The sequence below is a fragment of the Aotus nancymaae genome, unplaced genomic scaffold (genome assembly GCF_030222135.1).
Source record: "Aotus nancymaae isolate 86718 unplaced genomic scaffold, 86718_ANA_hifiasm-v0.15.2.pri h1tg000025l, whole genome shotgun sequence".
Lineage (NCBI taxonomy): Eukaryota > Metazoa > Chordata > Mammalia > Primates > Aotidae > Aotus > Aotus nancymaae.
Window position 1 is genome coordinate 2,949,375 of NW_026988438.1, and position 16,341 is coordinate 2,965,715.

At 40.6% G+C, this 16,341-nt stretch overlaps 1 pseudogene; it reads left to right on the forward strand.

The window, feature by feature from the left end:
- Positions 1 to 15,524: 15,524 nt before the first annotated feature.
- On the forward strand, positions 15,525 to 16,048 carry LOC105716148 (EKC/KEOPS complex subunit TPRKB-like; annotated as a pseudogene).
- The last annotated feature ends 293 nt before the right edge of the window (positions 16,049 to 16,341 follow it).

Sequence of the window (16,341 nt, forward strand, 5' to 3'; positions counted from 1 at the left end):
TCAAAATGTATGCCATGGCAGCATAAAATTATAAGAATATACTACATAAGCAAACTGTTTTTAACCAACTTCAACTAGGAATAACAAAGACACATACCAACTTTACACATACCTTCTTAGTCTCTGAATAAATCTTTAAAATGAGATGACCTTCTAACAATTTAAGAGATTAGTACACTTTCTTTCTACTCCTTCTCCTCCTTTTCTTCTTTCCCCCTCTTCCTCCTGTCTCCTCCTCTCCTTCGTCACCTCCTCCTCCTTCTTCTTCTTCCTCCTCTTTTGATATGTTTTTGAGGCCAGGCGCAGTGATTCACGTCTGTAATCCCAGCATTTTGGGAGGCCGAGGCAGGTGGGACACCTGAGGTCAGGAGTTCGAGACCAGTCTGGCCAACATAGTGAAACCCCATCTCTACTAAAAATACAAAAATTAGCCAGGTGTGGTGGCAGATGCCTGTAATCCCAGCTACTTGGGAGAGTGAGACAGGAGAATCACTTGAGCCAGGAGGCAGAGGTTGCAGTGAACTGAGATCTCGCCATTGCGCTCCAACATGGGCGACAAGAACAAAACTCTGTCTCAAAATATATATATATATATATATATATATATATATATATGTATATACACGTTTTTGAGTCACGGCAAAGAGAGAATTCTTGTGCATTAGTCCAGATCTTCTGAGAATCAGATGCCAAAACTGGGTTAGGTATGCAAGCAATTAATTAGGAATGTCCATGAAAGGAAATTGGGAGGGAGCTCTTGGAGGCTGGGAGGGCTAAAAGACCACAATGCAGGTTTGACTTCCATGTAGGAGAGGGGGAAGAAGGGAAGAGAAAAAAGGAAGGGGAGAGAGAGGAAGGAAGGAAGAGTCTTAGATTGCAGCACAGTTTTAAGGAGATTTGGCAAGGCCAACAGGGAGTCCTTGAAACAAAGCCAGATGTCAGAGAAATCCCACATACTTTCCTGGAAGGACCCTGTCTTAGTGTCCCTGCCACACTGTCACAGGCTGGAAATATTAGCACAAACGCTGTGATGGATATCAGAGCACAACATGGGACTGGCTTTATTTATGCTTCCCACAATAGATCTGAGAAGTATGTTTTCTTGAAAAATAATTCTGATCACATTTTTTTCCCTGTATTCTACAAACATTTCTCTAGTCACATTTCAAATCATCTTAAACTTTTGGAATCTTCATCATTTTATCAGGAAAGAAAATTCTCTCACTTCCCTGGGTAATCAATTTCAGATTTTAACAATTCTTTTTTTTTTTTTTTTTTTTTGAGACAGGGTCGCGCCCTGTCACCCAGGCTGGAGAGCAGTGGTGTGATCTCAGCTTACGGCAACCTCTGCCTCCTGGGTTCATGCGATCCTCCTGCCTAGCTGGGATTACAGGCAAGTGCCACCACATTCACCTAATTTTTGTATTTTTAGTAGAGATGGGGTTTCACTATGTTGACCAGGCTGGTCTTGAACTCCTGACTTCAGGTGATCTGCCCATATCAGCCTCCCAAAGTGCTGGGATTACAGGCATGAGCCACCATGCCTGGCCAGATTTTAACACTTCTTATTGTAAAACTCTTTTCATGGTTTATGTTTAGCTTGACATTAACTCGAATTGGTAAAATTCTTATTATTCAAACTTAAGGTCAACATTTATTCTTAAATAATTCAACACGACAGTCAGATGTAGTGCCACATGCCTGTAGTCCCAGTTCATCAGAGGGCTGAGGTGGGAGGATCACTTGAGCCCAGAAGTTTGAGTTCAGCCTGGACAACATAGTGAGATCCTTTCTCTAAAAAATAAACGCATACAAACAAAAAACATCCCAAATATTATTTAATCCTTTTCAGACAACACTATAGGAGGAAAAAATAGAAATAATTGAACACGAGGACCCAATAGTCCTCAATAAATCCTAAGCAAAATTACCCTTAAAATGTTATACAGCACTGTTACCTACCTTGCCAAAATACTTTCTTGACTTCTCCAAAATATAAACACGAAATTAGATATACTTATAATTGCTTATCTAATTGTTGTAAGTTGTAGCCACATAACATATCAGTGGTGTAGTTAATTTTAAGTTGCTCCAACTATAGTCGGTATTGCTATAGCTAAACTGCAGTATAATATTTTCCTCAACCAATAAAGTATTATTATTCAATTAAGTGACAATTTAAAAAAAAATCTGTCAATGATTTCAAGTGGATTGATTCGGTTAAATTACCTCTAATGACAAATAGATTTTTTATTATACGTTTTTCCATTTTTCCTCTGATACTTCTGCTTCCTAAGCAAACAAAGAAAAGGGCTGAAAACTTTCCTTTGTAATGATTTGCGATCTTTTGCTTTGAATGAAGCATGGGCAGGGAGCTTGTTGGCTGACAACGAGACAAAGAAACTGATCAACAACAGACTTCTCTCCTTCTCAGTCTGCCCCTTGCCTCCTTTTCTCTGTGTTATCCTACTCTTTTTGATGTGTTGCCAAACGTTAGCAATTAAATGCAACACATTCATTGCTCCTACAATCATATTCAGTCTCCCTTTTGCTATGCAGGATGTATCACTGTTCCTACCAGAGGACTTCAAACCGGATTTCAATTTCAGAAAATGTTTTTCTTACAACCACAAATTAAACGTGAAGCTTTTTTCTGGCTTTTACCAGCCAGTTGTTGTACGTGAATTCCTTTTTTTTTCCTCCATATGATGCCAGCAAGAGTAAAACATACGTATATATTTGACCATCTGGTTAGATTATATTAGCACTAACATCTCAATTCCATATTTCTAGAAGTGAGTATTTTTAGTGGTATATTTAGCTATTACAGGATTACATATAATTTCAGAGCCTAAAGAGCAAATCCAGCTTGACAACCAGACAAATCCAGCCTGGCCACTAACAACCGGCCTTCAATGAGGAAGACAATCAGCTTTAATGACTGAATAGTCCATTTACTCTTTGCGTCTTTATTCTCTGCATCCTCCTTTTCCACTGTTCTTTATTCACATTTGGATTCTGAGGCCTGAATCTCTTTCCACTTTGAATATTGTAGGCCAATGTGTGTGGTATTTATTTGTCCAAGGGCCACTTCAATAGATGCATGTTGTTTGTCTCTGAAAGCTAACAACGCTGATAGTGACAGGAGGCAGGCAAATGCCTAGGCAGATAGGTCCCTAGTGAAACCCCACCTTTAAGCCAAAGACAGTTTAATTCCCAGCTGTAACTCCGGGGTAAATCCGCAGACCAGATTGAGAACGTGTCTTCCCATCTGGCGCACTTTCCTCTGATCGATCTCTACCCTTCACCCATTTCACATGTACCTACCCTTTCCTAATCGGTTTTCTCCACTATCATGCCCACCTCTGAGTGGTGGCTTTGCTTTAGACTTTCTCTGTATACTAATCAGCACACACTCCCCTGTTCTGTGCCCGTGAAAGTCCTGGACTCAGCCACACTGGGAGATAAATCACCTGACTGTGGGGGTGGGGAGCCACCTCCCGTACTGCTTCCCCTCTCCACTGAGAGCTGCTCCGTTGCTCAATAAAATCCTTCTCTGCCCATGCCCATCCTTTAATTGTCAGCGTATCCTCATTCTTCTTGGACAAGTGCTCGGAAGCCACAGAACATGGGTACAAGCTATAGCACCTAGTGCACCGGTAACCTGAGGTAGGCCAAGCGGGTGAGGTGCCTTCAGCGGCAGGCCTGGGGCTGAGGGAGGCCCAGGTGAGGGCAGAGGAGCATCACAAGCCATGGAGGTCCCTGGATGGCAAAGTGGCCAAGAAAAATCCTGCATCAATACTGCTTCAATTAATACACACAAATCAGAGAGTAATAGGTAAGAATGAACAGGAAAAAGTACAATTAAAGTAGCCAGCTGAGTTTAAATAAGCTGTCATTGTGTTTAAGAAAATGGACGTAATCCTGGCATTTAGAAGGGTGATTAAATGTTCTTAAATTTTTTTTAAAACATCTTTCTGTCTCTTATCTATGAAGAATTTATGAGTCCTAAAAGTGAGATTGATCAGTCTAATGCAGCTCTTGGTGTACTGGTAATCCTCCAAACTGGAAACAACTCAAATATTCATCAATAATAGAAATGAATAACTAAATCATGGTACATTCACATGACAGAAATCTATCCAATACTAGAAACAACAAAACACAGCTATGGCAACAATATGATTGTGTCTTACAAAGATAGAGCTGAGTAAAAGAAACTAGAAATGTAAAAATATATGTTGTATGATTTTCTTCATAGAAAGCTCAAAAACATATAAACGTGCAGTGTTTAGGGATGACTGTTAAAGAGTGAAATTATAAATAAAAGCGAGCGCTTGACAATCATGAAAGGCAGGGGAGTCATGCGTTTGGGGGGCCCAGGGGTGGGAAAATAGTGATTGGAAAGGACCACAGGGTCCGAACCCCTGTGTGTTGACAACATACCTAGACGATCACTTTGTGATTAAGCTATAAAAGAGACCAGTGAAGATAAGAGAAATACTTATGGCCTAATGTACTGGTATCTGAGTTTTAGATTATGTAAACAATGTTATCATAGAAAAAAGTAGTGAAACCATCTGTGCTTTTTTCAAACTTAATTTCTTACACACATTTCTCTTTAGAACAGTAGCTGCTTATTAGAGAATCCAGATGGTAAAGTGACCTTTGTCATTTCACTTCAGAGGACTTTGCATGTTGGCTGTTACTGCCAAAATGTTCCAATTGTGCGTTCAGGATATTTCTAACAAACTCTGCTAGATACAACCTACGGCAAAGTCACAGAGTTTTTGGAAATAAAAGTGTGTCAGAGTCAAGCCACATCCTGTTTATACAAGTTCAAATACACTGAAACACATTGTTTAGTATTTTCCTGAAAAAAGGTTAATGGTTAAAATATTTAAAGCCCTATACACCAGTCAGAAAATAATTTTATTCTTTCTCTTTTGATCAAGGGTTTCACAGTATATTAAATTCTACACCTGTTGGAAATTATTTCCTGCTAGAAGTCTGAGGGCTTTTCTCTATTAAATTTTACCTTCCAGTGCTGTAGAAGAGTCTAAAGCCATTTTGGTTCTTTGTGTGTGGCAATCCGAGTTTGGGGTTTTTTTTTCCCTTTGGAAGTTTGTAGCATCTTGACTTTCATTGCAGTGTTCTCAAAATTTGCTGAAGCTCTTTAAGAGAAAGAATATAAAGTACAAAATACAAAATTAGGTACAAAGTGAATGTTTACATTTAAAAAACAGCAAATTATAAATTTTCAAAACAAATGATATAATGATATATACTAAAATACCTCTTCAAAAAACCTTGAAAAATATGATATAGTTTATACTAATTAACCACTTTATAATATGCAAACAGCTCCATACTATGTTTTTCCTACCTTGTTTTCTTTCTTTCTTTTTTCTTTCTGAGACATGGTCTCACTCTGTCTCCCAGGGTGGAGTGACAAGATCATGCAGCCTCAACCTCCGGGACTCAATCCTCCCAGCTCAGCCTCCTGAGTACTGGAACTACAGCTACATGCCACAATGCCCGGGTAATTTTTTTATCTTTTTCAGAAATTTTGCCCAGGCTGCTCACCATGTTGCCCAGCCTGGTCTCGAACCCTAGGCTTAAGTGTTCCGCCTGCCTCAGCCTCCCAAAGTGCTGGGATTACAGGCGTGAACCCCCACACTCAGCATTCCCTACTTTTTCGGCTGCTTACTTTTTCATATCTTCTTCATATGACAATAGTTTTGTAGTATTTTCCAGAGAGAATAGAAAAATAATTAAGTCTTTCCTCTAGCATGTTTTGATTAAAACTTTTTATTATCTTTATGTTTTATACTTTATAATACTTGATATTAATTGCTGCTTTACAACGTACACTCACAATTCATTATCGGTGACACCACATAACTTTGGGGAAATTCCTTGTCTCAATTATTTATTGGTATATAATACATTACCCCCAAATTTAGTAGCTCAAAATGCTAATCATATTATTATACCTCACAATTTTGTAGGTAAGGAATTTGAGTAGGGCCTGGCCGGCCAATTCTTCCCCTATGGTGTCAACAAGGTCACTCTGTGGTATTCAGGTGAGAGTCAGGCTGGTCTGGAGGGTCCAGACTCACACACCTGGGTTCCACTGGGATGTTCTCCCTCTCCATGAAGGCTCAGGACCTCTCCGTGTGGTTTCTCCAGCAAGGTTGTTGGACTTCTTACACAGTGGTTCCTTGTGCTGAGTCAAGGTGGAAGCTGCCAGTACTCTTAAAGACAGGCCTCAGGACTGGCATTGGGTCACTTCTGCTGTACTCTTTTGGCCAAAGCAGTCACAGGCCAGCCCAGGTCCAAGGAGAGAGGAAATAGACTCACCCTCTTGGTAGGAGCTGTAACGAAGATTTTGTGGCCAGTGATTTGGTTGCAGTTACCTACTGCTACCTGGCAAACTACCCTCGAAACACAGAAGCTTAAAACAACAATTTAGTATCATCTTCCATGATTTTGTAGATTGCCTGGACTGAGATCAGTGTCTCTCACTTGTGGTTCCTCATTCTGCTTCAGTGGTGGAGGCTGGGGTTAGAGTCCTCTGAAGGCTCTAGTGGGCTGGACATAGAAGATGGCTTCCTCACTGCTTCTCTGGAGCCTCAGCTGGGACGGCTGAAATAGCTGGGGCATACTGGCCTTCTCTACATAAATGGCTTAAGCTTCCTCACAGCGTGACAATGTCAGGGTAGCTGAACTTCTTACACGATGTCTTGCTTCCTCTACATGTTGGCAGAAGCTCCAAGACATTTTTAGGACTTAGTCTCAGAAGTCACCCAATCCTTCTACCACAGATTTTGGGTCAAAATCAAGTAATATGGCCAGCCAAGATTCAAGAGGAGAAGACTACGCGACAACATTAACACCAGGAAGCATTGGGGGCCATCTTTGAGGCTGGTTACCACACCCTAACAAAAGTATCATCTCCAACACTGCACCTCCGTGTTTCACCGGCTGAACCGATACAGTGGAAGTACCTTAACACACAGAACCAGCAATAACTTACCTATATATATGGAAGTCACTGCAGCCTATATAACTACATTGTACTGAATCCAAAGTAAATACATCCCTAACTCAATTTACCCCTGACCAAATCCCAACATGCTGATGGCCTCTACAAAGCCACCTGGCAGAGGTGAAGTTGTAGTCGTGTCAACAGCCTTAATGGTTTGAAGTTTAAATATCTTAAATTTGCAAATTTTACAAAAACATAGGACTATGTGAACACATTCCCAGAATCCCTCCCAAGGCCTTGAAAGAGACCTATTTATAATCTTTTAATTCCTTCCTGTTCTCCACTCTGAGTTTCTGCCTATTTCAGGATCACTTTCTTCTGACATGCTACTATAGTGTCTATAAGTAGTCTTCCTAGCTCAGATTTTAGTTGCTTCAATCTATTCTCTACCCTGCAACAAGAGAAATCATTCTAAAAATTAATTTTGACCTGTCGTTCTAGCTGAAAATCCTCAACGGCTCTTTGCCATTTAAAAAATTCCTTAACAGAGTTTACAAGATTTATCAAAGCCTGGACCATATCTATCGTTCAACCTAATTCTTCCTACTGACCTTCGAGCATTCTTTGATCCAGTTACAACTGAACTATTTTGAATTCTCTGACATTCTTTTCACTCTTGGTCTTTCTAATTCCTAGGTCTGGGTTAAGCTCTGAATTAGTCAGATACGGTAGACTACGCTGTAACAGAAAGTTGATTCCTCCCACGCGCAAAATTGAGTCCGAGCAGCTGTCCCTCCTGTCATGACCCAGCAATCCGAGCAGCTTATCACACCAGAGGGAGAGAGTCTGCAGAACACACACATGCTCTTAAAAACCTCCACTCAAAAGTGATTCATGCAATTTGATTCACAGTCCTTCGGCCAGAATGAATCAAACGGATGGAATAATTGGTGAGCACCACTAATTATACTAGGAAGGAATTAAAATTAGCTGAACATTATCTCTAAAATAAGGCTACTATATCACGGTGCAAATTAGTGGGAAAAATCAAGTCGGTAAAAAATCTTCTCCCAAACCAGAAATCCTCTTCAGAATGGTAATAAAGAAAAAGAAACGCTTTTATTACTGAATAAACATTAAACCAGAATGTGATGTACGTCATAGGCAATCTGCTAAGACATTGCAAAAACGAAAAGGAATCTCACTCCCTTAGATTGTCAACCAGATGTAATCCACTATATACATGCTTTCAAGATAAGCAATAACTACTTTTGTTTTGAGACAGGGTCTCCCTCTGTCACCCAGGCTCAAGCGCCATGGCGTGATCTCGTGTCACAGCAACCTCGAACTCCAGGGCTCAAGAGAGCCTTCTATCTCAGCCTCCAGAGCAGCTGGGACTATAGGTCTGTGCCACTATGCCTGGCTAATTTTGTTTAGTTCTTGTAGAGATGAGGTCTCGCTACGTTGCCCAGGATGGTCTCGAACTCCTGCACTCAAGTGACTCTCCTGCCTTGGTCTCCCAAAGTGCTGGGATTACAGTCATGAGCCACCACGCCAATTAGTTGTCAAATAAGAGGACTGTCAACACCATTTGTCACACCGTAGTTCATCCTACCTTTACCTAGCAATTGGGGTGACCGTCTGTGTTTTTTCTCTGGTCTCATACAGCAATCAACACAGAATATATCTGTGAACAATAGGGTAAGGGGTTCCCCCTACACCAAGCAGCAGATACCAGCAGGGTGTCCTCTTGGTCCTCTAATTCAATCCTGATGCTCTCTACCTGGAGATAGCCTCAGATCCCACAGGTTGAGGGTTCAGTCCCCAAGAGCATCCCCTCCTTCCCACTAGTTGCAAGTCCAGGCTTCCAGAACTTCTGACTGACTAGTTTTAAGCTGGGGTTCCTATGACCCCCACTTTGGGTTCAATTAATTTGCTAGAATGGCTCACAGAGCTCAGGGAAAGTTACTTGCATTTACCGGTTCAGTACAAAAGACATTTTAAAGGATATAAATGAACAGCCAGATGAAGGGACACATGGGGTGAAGTCTAGAAGTGTCCTAAGTGCAGGAGCTTCTGTCCCTGTTGAGTTGGGGTGTCACATCTTCCAGCACATGCTTGAGTTCTTGTTCACCCTCTTGTAAGCCTCCATATGTTCAGCTGCAGGAAGCTTTCCAAACCCTGTCCTTTTGGGTGTTCATGGAAGTTTCATTACATAGGCATGATTGATTAAAGCACTGGCCATTGGTGATCAATTTAACCTTCAGCCCCTCCTCGCTCCCTTCAGAGTTTGGGTGGGAGATGTTGCTGAAAGTCCCAGTCCTCTAGTCCTGCCTTAATATTTCCAGTGACCCTTCCCCATCCTGAAGCTACCTAAGGCCCATCAGTCAAATCACTAGCAGACAAAAAGACATCACTTAGGAGTACCTAAGAATTTTAAGAGTTGTATGCCAGGAAATAAAAAAGAAAACCAAATATATATTTCACCATATCACACTATCTGTATTAGTTAATTGACTTTTTCCAGCAGGTCATCCAAAAGAGTACCAGGATGGCTAAATAGTAGAAAAGAGAGCTATTTGGCAATATTTGTTTGCAAACTGGGAAGAGACACTCTGCTCTTCATGAATATTTATGAAAGGAGAAACATGCACGTGTGCAACTGAGCTTCATGCCCCTTCATGGGTCCAATGTACAAAAAATGGTGGCATTAGCATGGTCTGAGGGTAGAGTTTTCTGCCCTCTGACATCAAGAGGTGAAGCAGAGGACTTGAAAATCCTTATCCAGCATGTGCCAAAGGTGCTCTCTTGGAAAAGGGGAAGGACAGGTTGGATTTTGTGCCTCACAGGGTCTGTATCTCACAATAAAGTCATTGGGGGTTGGGGGGAAAAGCTACACACGTTTAGGAGAGAAGCTGAGTGAACGCACAATGAGAAAACACGTATGTCACATACGTTCCATGTTCACTTTGTGGCAAAGTTTCATCATTAAAATGAAGTGAAATTTTCTGCAATAGCTTATCAGAAAAGAACGTCTGCCCTCCGTCTAGTCAGAGTTGTAGTGGTTTCGGTTGTGAATCATAGTTAGGAGAGGTCCAATGGCTCCTACTGTTAGTGAGTTTAGATCTGTAGGGATTTAGAAATCTGCCTTGCCAGCCAAGCCTTGAACCCTCAACTCACATAGGTGACTTTGTTTCCTTAACAGTAGGGTTCCTCTTAGTTGATAAAGGGGCATCTGTTTTGGTCTCTCAGATCACAAGATGTTTGAATCCTCCTAAAAAAAAAAAAAAAAGAAGAAGAAGAAGAAAGAGAAAAGAATAAGATCACAAAGGGTTTGGGCAGGGTGGCTCACACCTGTAATCCCAGCACTCTGGGAGGCCAAGGCAGGTGGATCACTTGAGGTCAGGAGTTCGAGCCCAGCTTGGCCGACATGGTGAAACCCTGTCTCTACTAAAAATACAAGAATTAGCTGGGCATGCTGGTGCATACCTGTAATCCCGGCTACTCTAGAGGCTGAGGCAAGAGAATTGCTTGAACCTGGAATGTGGAGGTTGCAGTGAGCCGAGATTGCAGCCTGGGAATCAGAGTGAGACTCTGTCTCAAAAAAAAAATCACAGAGGGAAAACAAACTTCCATCTTTATGACAAGAGGTAGTTCTGCAAGGTGAAGCAAGGTGCCCATCTAAATAATCTCCACTGAAACCAGTATGCATGTAGGGTACTATCTCCTTTGATGTTTACATTTCAAAGGGATGGCCCCCAGTTCCTTGAAAAAGGCATTTCTAGGTCATAAGCTAGAAAAACCTCAATCTAGTCTTCAAAAGGATTTATATACATTTCAAAAGAAGAAGAGAGTATCTACAATTACAAGGTTTTTTTTTAAGTAAATGCTCAAAACGAAAAAATTCTTTCTTGTTCAACAGGGAGAAATAAGCCTCTTATTTTTCATTTGTATTTGTCCGTTCGTGATGCACGTATTTTGACTCTAGGTATCTAAGACAATAAAATAGGTGAAATTCCAGACAACAAATATTTCTAAGATTGCTTACTACTGTCAGTTGAAGAATGATGAGGTTCGTACAAAATTTGGAAAGGAGAGCATTGTTTTTCATAAAGGGCTGCAGGCTGCAGGTTGACCATTCTGACAAGATGGGAAGCATAACCTCCAACCAGAAGTCAAAAACAGGCACTTCGAAGGAGGAGCAAGGGGAACAGGAATTTATGCTGAGCAGGGTGGCCAGATACACACATTCAATAAGCTATAATAGAAACACGCATGTGCGCAATTGAGCTTCATGCCCCTTCATGGGTCCAATGTACAAAAAATGGTGGCATTAGCATGATTCTGAGGAAGGAGACCCAGGCATCTAGGATGACCTCCCCACTGACCTCCACCCTGCATTTCAATAGAAGAAAAGGCTGGCTGACTGGTGGCGCCTCTTGAATCACCTTCCTATAGACAGCAGGTGTAGTATGGCGGAATCTCTCCGAAAGACACTGTTTTTACTTAAACAAGATCAAACCCCCCCCCCAACTCCTCCATCTGGAGACCCAGGACCCTTTCACACGTAATTCCTAAAAGTGTAAACCCAAGACCCTTTCACTTGTAATTTCTAAGGCTGTAAACCTAAGATCCTTTCACGTGTAGTATCTAGAGTGTAAGCCTATATAAAGGCAGAGCTTCTCTTTGTTAGGGGAGCTTGGCCATTTGGACAAAACATATGGCCTTGCTCCCAGGCTGTAATAATAAAACTCCTTCCTTTTTTTTTTTTTTAAATCGTACTTTAGGTTCTGGGGTACATGTGCAGATCATGCAGGATTGTTGCATAGGTACACACATGGCAATATGGTTTGCTGCCTCTATCCCCCCATCACCTACATCTGGCATTTCTTCCCATGTTATCCCTCCCTGACCTCCCCATCCCCTGCTGTCCCCCCCTTGGCTCCCGCCAATAGACCCCAGTGTGTGATGCTTCCCTCCCTGTGTCCATGTGTTCTCATTGTTCAACACCCACCTATGAGTAAGAACATGCGGTGTTTGATTTTCTGTTCTTTCGTCAGTTTGCTGAGAATGATGGTTTCCAGATTCATCCATGTTCCTACAAAGGACACGAATTCATCGTTTTTTATGGCTGCATAGTATTCCATGATGTATATGTGCCACATTTTCCTCGTCCAGTCTATCGTTGATGAGCATTTGGGTTGGTTCCAGGTCTTTGCTATTGTAAACAGTGCTGCAATGAACATGTGTGTGCTTGTGTCTTTATAATAGAATGATTTGTAACCCTTTGGGTATATGCCCAGTAATGGGATTGCTGGGTCAAATGGAATTTCTATTTCTACATCCTTGAGGAAGTGTCACACTGTCTTCCACAATGATTGAACTAATTTACACTCCCACCAACTGTGTAAGAGTGTTCCTGTTTCTCCACATCCTCTCCAGCATCTGTTGTCTCCAGATTTTTTAATGATCACCATTCTAACTGGCATGAGGTGGTATCTCAATGTAGTTTTGATTTGCATTTCTCTAATAATCAGTGATGATTAGCAATTTTTCATGTTTGCTGGCCTCATATACATCTTCTTTTGAAAAGTGTCTTTTGGCCACTTTTGGATGGGTTTGTTCGTTTTTTTTCTTGTAAATCTGTTTTAGTTCTTTGTAGATTCTGGATATTAGCCCATCGTCAGATAGGTAGATTGCAAAAATTTTTTCCCATTCTGTTGGTTGCAAGGTTCACTCTAATGATTGTTTCTTTGGCTGTACAGAAGCTCTGGAGTTTAATTAGGTCCCATTTGTGCATTTTGGCTTTTGTTGCCAATGCTTTTGGTGTTTTAGTCATGAAGTCCTTGCCTACGCCTATGTCCTGAATGGTTTTGCCTAGGTTTTCTTCTAGGGTTTTTATGGTGTTCAGTCTTATGTTTAAGTCTTTAATCCATCTGGAGTTAATTTGAGTGTAAGGTGTCAGGAAGGGGTCGTTTCTGATTTCTGCACATGGCTGGCCAGTTTTCTCAACAGCATTTATTAAACAGGAAATCCTTTCCCCATTGCTTGTTTTCATCAGGTTTGTCAAAGATCAGATGGTTGTAGATGTGTGGTGTTGCCTCCAAGGCCTCTGTTCTGTTCCATTGGTCTATATCTCTGTTTTGGTACCAGCACCATGCTGTTTTGATTACTGTAGCCTCATGGTATAGTTTCAAATCAGGTAGCATGATGCCTCCGGCTTTGCTCTTTTTGCTTAGGATTGTCTTGGCTATGCAGGCTCTCTTTTGTAAAACCCCTTCCTTTCTAGCTTGGTGTCTGAGAGGTCTGTTTCTTGCAGCCGCTCCTGCTTCAATTCGAGGGTAGAGTTTTGCCCTCTGACATCAAAAGGTGAAGCAGAGGACTTGAAAATCTTTATTGTGTATTCTCTATAGACTGGCCAGAGCCACTTGATTGTGTTCTCTCATAAGGCAAAAAAGGAGGGACAGTATCAGGTGGTTGGTTGATATCTGTGGTGGAATCTTTTGAAAGGGCTGGTTTCTGTTTAGCCCTTAGGGAAGAAAATCTAATCATAGTTTGCAAGGGAAGGGGTATAAGAGGTGTGTCTTACCCCTATCCCATTATCTCCAAGAACTCAGTTTTTAAGATAATTCTGGGGTCCTTTGGGCCAAGAAATGGCGTGTTCAGTTAGTTGGGGGCCTTAGAATTTTATTTTTAGTTTATATTATGCACCAGGCATGCACTTGGCAAATGAAAAAATCCTTTATGCTTATTCTAAACTAAAAAGCTCTGAAAATTATAACAATTTTTATGTCTAGTGCTGAGATCGTTTCGGTAGCAAAATTTGACCTAAAATGACATAAAACTAAGTATAACCTTTATTTGGTTCACTTAAAGTGACTTTAATCCATTTTGCTGAGAATTATCAATGTTTTTGAATCTTGGGCAAGCCCCCAGATCCTGCTTAATTAGCTTTGGTTATCATCTTACTTTGATTTTTGAAGGAAAAATGCATTAAAATGTGGAGCAGGAGGTAGAACATTAGATTCAGTATAGATACGCGGCTCAGTGGCTCACGCCTGTATTCCCAACACTTTGGGAGGTCAAGGGTGAATCATCTGAGGTCAGAAGTTTGAGACCAGCCTGGCCAACATGATGAAACCCCATCTCTATTAAAAATACAAAAAGTAGCTCAGTGAGGTGGCAGGCACCTGTAATCGCAGCTACTCGGGAGGCTGAGGCAGGAGACTTGCTTGAACCTGGGAGGTGGAGACTGCAGTGAGCCGAGATCATGCCATTGTACTCCAGCCTGAGTGAGACAGCAAGACTTCATCTCAAAATAGAATAAAATAAAACAAAATAAAAAATAAAATTTTAATTTCACATTATGCCTAGTTATTGAATTTGGAAGAGTAGAAAGAAAAAGAGAATGAAAAAGCAGACAAGCTGAAGGAAAGGGGAAATGCAAGCACCATGTATCCAAATGAGGGCAAGAATCGTATTTGTTTTATTTTTAGTTAAATATCCAGAAATTAGCGCAGAGCCTAATATAAAGTAGAAGCTCAATAAATATTTGTTTATCTGTTTAATGAGAGGGACAGGAGGAAGTACAGCAGGATGGGCACAGAAAGTAGAAACAGACAATCACAGGATAATCACCAAAGGAAAAGAAAAGAAACAAATATCATATTCTGAAAACTGGAGATGGGGAAAAAGAGAGAAAGAGAGACAGAACACAAAGCTACAAACAGAGAGAATGAAAAAGACAGGAAAGAGAAAGGCTACGAGTATCTGAGCTATTAGCTTAGTGACAGCTCTATAGAGATGAGAGGGACTTTAAGAGACCTATTATCTTTGATCCTTGAAATTCAAACTCACTAAAGACTTCCTCAAATTATTTAAACTTAAATTTTTAGAGGTGGCTTCTGAAAGGCCTGGCCACAGCAGTTTACCAAAAGGGAAATCATTCTTTTGGTTGAACTGACATGGAAAGATGATGTGATGGGGTATGTTTGCTTGGTGAGTTCTTCCTGCTCACTGCACAGACAAGATCAATTCACCGAGATTGGTTTTGGGGCATTTCAGTAGAGAGTTTAATGGACACAAGGTCAGCCAACGCAGAAGAATTGGAGTCATCCCTCAAATCAGTCTGCCCAAAGGCTTTGAGGTGAGTGTTTTTATGAATAATTTGGAGGACGAGGAGCTAGGGAATGAGTACTGCTGACTTTTTTTTTTTTTTTTTTTTTTTTTTTTGAGATGGAGTCTTGTCTTGCACTGTTACCCAGGCTGGAGTGCAGTGGCACAAACTCAGCTCACTGCAACTTATCTCAAATAATAAAGGTTCAGGGTGAGTTAATTCTACTCAAATTTATGGGAAACCCAAATTAGATTCGGCAGAGATGAGCAGTTAACATTTCCTGATAAGAGTCACTAATTGAGCTTAGGTACCAGCATTCCTTGACTCGTCCTCTAAATTGTCTATCTTAAGATTAATTTGTGAGAGATCTTCTGAGATGCGCTGGGGACCGGATGTAGAATCCTGCTTGTCTGTGAAATGCAGTTAACACATCAGCTGGACCTATTTCCTGAATGCAGGGTGGCCCTTCTGTTATTTAAAGATGTCAAAAATGCAGGAGACTTGAGAAGAAAGGCCATGGAAGGGACCACCGATGGATCACTGATAAATCCTACAGTGATTGTCGATCCATTTCAGATACTTGTGGCAGCAAACAAAGCAGTTCACCTCTACAAACTGGGCAAAATAAAGACAAGAACTCTACTGAAATTATTTACAACCTTTCCCCAAATAACAATATCTCAGAGGTTTTGAAAAAAATTTGGTATCTCAGGAAATGACACTTCAATTCTAATTGTTTACATTGAAGAGGGAGAAAAACAAATAAATGAAGAATACCTAATATCTCAAGTAGAAGGTCATCAGGTTTCTCCGGAAAACCTTCCTGAAATAACAAATATTACAGAAGTCAAAAAGACATATAAACTCTCTTCACAAGAAGAAAGTATTGGGACATTATTGGATGGTATCATTGTAGAATGTCAACAAAAAATGTTTTGTGAAATGTCAAAAATATTAACAGAAATTATCAGCATTAAAGAAAACATTGATTTTCCTTGCCTGATTATAAAACTAATATATGTGCATTATAGAAAAGTTTAAATCACAGAAAGACATAGAAAAGAAAAATACTTCTAGTCCTACCTCATATTATTTTAAAAGATAACCAGTTACTATAATTTATTATTGCCTTCTTGAGTTCTGTTTCTATTCAAATATATTTTATTTTTATATAACTGGAATAAAATGGTACACTTAAAAAAAGATTAATTTGTTAGTGATTTTGTCATAGTGA